The sequence below is a fragment of the Theropithecus gelada genome, chromosome 14 (assembly GCF_003255815.1).
Source record: "Theropithecus gelada isolate Dixy chromosome 14, Tgel_1.0, whole genome shotgun sequence".
Taxonomy (NCBI): domain Eukaryota; kingdom Metazoa; phylum Chordata; class Mammalia; order Primates; family Cercopithecidae; genus Theropithecus; species Theropithecus gelada.
In genome coordinates, this window is record NC_037682.1 from 20,643,011 (window position 1) to 20,648,291 (window position 5,281).

General features: G+C 51.8%; 1 long non-coding RNA gene across 1 annotated transcript; it reads right to left on the reverse strand.

The window, feature by feature from the left end:
• Positions 1 to 319: 319 nt before the first annotated feature.
• Positions 320 to 4,450, reverse strand: LOC112607283. Its single transcript, XR_003115758.1, has 4 exons — positions 3,945 to 4,450; positions 3,463 to 3,560; positions 940 to 1,033; positions 320 to 854 (listed from the first exon to the last, which is right to left on the reverse strand). It is a non-coding gene; the product is annotated as an uncharacterized LOC112607283 (long non-coding RNA).
• Between the last annotated feature and the right edge of the window lie 831 nt (positions 4,451 to 5,281).

Genomic DNA, 5,281 nt, shown 5'->3' on the forward strand with positions numbered 1-5,281 from the left:
ACTCACACACACTCTCACATACTTTCACATACACACACACACTCTCTCACAACACTCTCTCTCACACACACATTCTCTCACATACCCAATCACAGTCTCCCCACCCCCAAACATACCCTCTTTCCTCCTCACTCCATATAATATAGAGCGATTTAGTATCACCTTTTCTCACTTGACTGTCCCCTTGGCATGCCCCCCACTCTCTGCCATCCCCACTGCCCCCTCCTCCACCATCAGCCTCCTCCCTGCAACCAAGGGACTCAGCTAAGTGTTGTCTCTGAAGGGAATTCCGATGACCATAATTTTCTCAATCTCATTGCAAATTTTTAAAAACCTGGCTTTTTAAAGGGTTAAACTGCTCATGAATTTTTAAGCACCAACATAAGACTTTAAAGACATTTCCTGCTAATGAGATTAAGTGAGATAATGTATGTGGCACGTGGCGCACTTCCTGCACGCCTGAGATTGCGCTCTGAGGCCGTTGCTTCAGGCCAAGCCTCAGACGGCCAGAGGGTCTCCTTCACTTTGGAGGGAAAGTTTGCAAAGCCTTGCAGTATGGTGTGACACTGGCAGCAAAGGACGGGGCGCCAGGAAGGAGTCCTGCAGAAACCTTCGGGCAGGAGTGTGTAAGGGTGGGTGTGCGCACATGTGTGTGTGTGTGCATGTGTGTGATCTGGAGGTGAGGAAAACGAGATGTGTTGGGAGAACTCCAACCACACACTGCCTGGCTCATCCCTCCCTTGGGGTCTCACTCAGCTGCTGTCTCTGGCTGCTACCACCATGCTGGCCTCAGGAGGTCACTGTGATCATCACGGTCCCTTCTGCTTTGGGTTGAACCCTTTTCCCGTAGTTCCCTGCAATAGAATGGAGGTTGGCTGTCATTTCCAAGAGAGTTTTGCAGGAAGAACATGATGAAAACCTGATTATATTTGTACTCACCTTTGCACTATAGTTATTTCTTAAAGTTCAGTTTCCAGTTCCCGGAGATCCTGTGAAAGTGGCAAAGACATCTGTAGGCCTCTGAGTCTCTACCCTAAGACAACCACAAAGACACAAGTGTCCACCTGGGCATTCATCTGGGGACGCTCTACTGACCAAGGGTCAACCGCGGTGCCTGGGCATGGGAAAAGGAACCTCCACCTCCTGCCCTGTGCTGGACTGTGACAGGAACTTTATATTCCCATCCGCTAACTCACTCTTGCCCCATAACAACCTCATAACACATGGTCCAGTAAGGCCAAGCTGCTTACCTAAGGTCACAGAGTTGGAAATAACCCCATTTATGGAATGTACTACTGATAAATGCAAGGATTTACAAGGGCTCAAGCTCAATCTAGGCAAGAAGCATGGGGCTTTGGTGGTGACCCAAAGCCTAGCTCTGCAGCAGCTCAGCCCGGCCATGCTTCCTTCTCAGCTAGAGCAGGAATTTTGGATGCTAGGATCCTGGCGAGCCTCAGCCGGCTATTCCTTTCTCTCCCTCCTCCACAAGCCACTGAGTCCTCCTGCCCCTACCCGGCCCCAGCCAGGCTCTGTGGGTGGGGCAGCACTCTCTTCTGGTTCTTAGTTGCCATGGACCTTACCCTCTGGCAGGACCCCTGCTGTCCTCTCCTTCAGGGTGGATGGCAAGATGGGACCAGCACAGCTCCTGATACAATGAACCCTGGGCTCTAATCCCAGCCCTGCCATGTATGAGCTGTGTAACCTCAAGTATGTGAACTCATCTCTCTGTGCCTGTTTACTCCCTAAGATGCAACTAACAGTAGTACTCTACCCTAAGAGCTGTTGTGAGGCTTTCTTCACCTTTTGAAAGAAGGAAAGAAGAAAGAAAGAAAGAAGGAAGGAAGGAAGGAAGGAAGGAAGGAAGGAAGGAAGGAAGGAGGCAAGAAAGGGAAAAGACAAGACTATATAGCATTTACTTTGTGCCAGACATGTCTTTAAGCATTTTATCCCTAATTTCATCCTCATGACAATCTTATAAGGGAGCCACTGTTGCTATGTTATTTTACAGATAAGGACTCCAAGGCACAGAGAGATTAAATAACTTGCTCAAGGTCACACAGCTAGTAAGAGGCAGAGGCAGGATTCAAACCCAGGCAGTCTGGCTCCAGAGTTCAGGTGCTTAACTTTCTACTCTATAGTGAAATGATAAGTGTGAAGGATTTTAGCATAAAACTCAACAAAGAGAAAATGCTTGGTCAATGGTAGCTATAGTTGTCATGTGACCTCGGCAGGTCATTTTACTTTTTTTTTTTTTCAGACTGAGTCTCCGTCTGTAGCCCAGGATGGAGTGCAGTGGCGCGATCTTGGCTCACTGCAACCTCCGACCCCCGGGTCCCCGTTCAAGCAATTCTCCTGCCTCAGCCTCCTGAGTAGCTTGGATTACAGGCACCCGCCACCTTGCCCAGCTAATTTTTGTATTTTTAGTAGAGACAGGGTTTCACCATGTTGGGCAGGCTGGTCTTGAACTTCTGACCTCATGATCCACCAACCTTGGCCTCCCAAAGTGCTTGGATTACAGGTGTGAGCCACCGCACCCGGCAGGTTATTTTACTTCTGTCTCAATTTTTTCATCCCTAAAATGGGACTAGTGATCACTCTGTGCCGGGCTTGGGGTGAGAGTTCATCAGAATAATGGGTGTGAAATGTCTGTCACAGATCCTAACACAGAGCAGGGCATAGGCTCTCGGTGGTTCTCCTTTCTAGAAGGGACCTACAGAATGGGGTCGGCACTGGTGGTAGCTAGACACATCCACTGAGTCAGCAAAAGCAAGGTGTAAGAACACCATCAGCCTTGAGGGGCCCGGGCAGAGCAACAGATGTGTGGGCAGCCGGAAATGCAGAGCACGGATGCAGGGCCTCTGATGTGGGAGGTGGCATCTGGGGGTTCAGATGCAGCATTGGGAAGAAAGGGGTGAACACTTATGTGGTCATCTAATCCTCACAATGACCCTGAGAAAACAAGAGTCTCAGAGGGGATGTGACTTGCCCAAGGCCACGTCTCTAGAAAGGGGTGGCAATGAGGTTTGCCTCCCAGACGCCTCTGCGGTTCCTCTCTCCCCACACTGCCCGTCGGCAGAATGAAGGGCCCAGCTACGAGGTCAAGCTGTAGGTTAGGAGTAACTATTTCTTAAGAAAGTCCAGGCCGGACGCGGTGGCTGACGCCTGTAATCCCAGCACTTTTGGAGGCCGAGGCGGGCAGATCACTTGAGGTCAGGAGTTTGAGACTAGTTGGCCTGGCTAACATGGTGAAACTCCATCTCTACTAAAAATACAAAATTAGCCTAACCTGTAATCCCAGCCACTCGGGAGGCTGAGGCAGGAGAATCGTTTGAACCTGGGAGACGGAGATTGCAGGGAGCTGAGATTGTGCCATTGCACTCCAGCCTGGGTGACAAGAGTGAAACTCCATCTCAAAAAACAAAAAACAAACAAAAAAATTAGCCGGATATGGTGGCCACGCACCTGTAGTCCTAGCTACTCGGGAGGCTGAGGCAGGAGAATTGCTTGAACCTGGGAGGCGAAGCTTGCAATGAGCTGAGACTGTGCAATTGCACTCCAGCCTGGGCAACAGAGCAAGACTCTGTCTCAAAAAACAAAAAAGTCCAGCAAAAGAAAGGCGACAGTCCCTCCTGCAAAAGTGTCCCAACTAAGCAGGTAGTACGGTGGGGCCCGGAGCCGGGGAATGCAGAAGGGATTGGCTGCGGACAGCAGCAGGCAGGCAGGCAGGGGTGAACCGGCGGCACGGGTGGCTGGAGGCTGCCTGGAGTCTGGCTCAGCCCTGGGGAAGGGGGTGGGCAATGCCTCGCCGGGGCATGGAGGGAGGATCCCCTGCGATCTAGAGAAGGGCATAGGGTGCTTCCCCCACCTCTGCCAATCCCCCCAGAAGATGTTCCCCATACACAGTAAAAGGAAAGGCTCTCAAAGCAACCGATTGGGAGAGTCACAGCAGGGGTGACAAGAGCGCTTTCTAGGGCAGTTGTATGCTATCTTCAGAGGCAGGAAGCCACTTCCTGTGGCCTTAATGGTGCCCTGTGAAAAACCAGGCCCTGGCCCAGCAGCCAAGAGGGCCGGGATAGGTTCACCCAGACCCATTGCCCTACGAGCAGATTTGATTTTTCCAGAGCGACTCTTCACGGCTTCTCCTCTTCCCCTGGTGATAATGACAGCCAGCGATGGGCCGACAGCCTACTCCCAACCTGGCCTGGGTCTGGTGGCCCCAGCGTGAGATCACCGTAGTGAGGTCTGACTTCAGCATCGCCATGGGGATGTTCAGATGCCACGCTGCCTGCAAGCAGCACCTTTTTCCCCGGGAGAGTGGGTGGGGACCGTGGCTGATGCTGACTACGTATGATGTGGCCTGCTTCTGGCTGCTGGGGCTGTTTGTCTCCAAACATATGTTGTCAGATCTCAGCTGAGTGGGGTGGGCCAGGGGACTCACTCAGGACCTGTGGGCTGTATTGTGTGTCTGTGTGTTTGGGGTACGGCGAGAGGTGTTTATTAGACCTCACGGGCAGCCTCATTTTCTTGTCTCCCTGGGCTCGCCTGGGCTGCTGATCACCGTGCTCCCAGTGGGCCTCGGATTGACATTCGCAGCAACCTGGTCTCCATAGCAACCAGCTGTGACATCACAAGGAACCCACGGACCCTGGAGCTGGAACAGAGGAAGCTTGAATGTCTGTTTAGGGAAGAAAGCCTTTGCTCCCCCTCCTTCGGCCTCTCCTGTGATAGGGGAAGAGGACATAGAAACGCTGAGAGAGCCAGGGCCTCCGCTTCTCTGGAGGTTTGAGCGGGGTCTACTCGAAATCCTTCCCTTCCTCTCTTTGTCCCCGTTCTCCTCATCCCTCAAAAAATATGTATCTCATTTTCCTCAACTGTAAAATGGGGACATTAGAAGCCGCTCTTGAGTGTTTATTATGTGCCAGGCACTATTATAAGCATCTTGCATGGATTTTCTCATTTACTTCATAACAACCCTATAAAGTACTTTCTTCTTAGTATTCCCCCTTCTGTAAGTGGAGGGAAAGGAAGCACAGCAGAAGGATTGGAATCAAGACAGCCTGGCTCCAGAGCCTGTTTTCATAACTACGAGAGAATGCACCAGATTCCTTCTGAACGCCGCCTGCCACGTGCGCGGCTACAACTCTATTTCCAGCCATGCTGTGGCAAGCAGTTCCGGGCGGGCTTCAGCTCCCTTTGCACCACCAGCACCTCGCCTCCTGTCAGCATGAGGCGGTTTTCATTTTCTGCCCAGGGGCTTCCGCAGCACCCCAACACAAGGCTG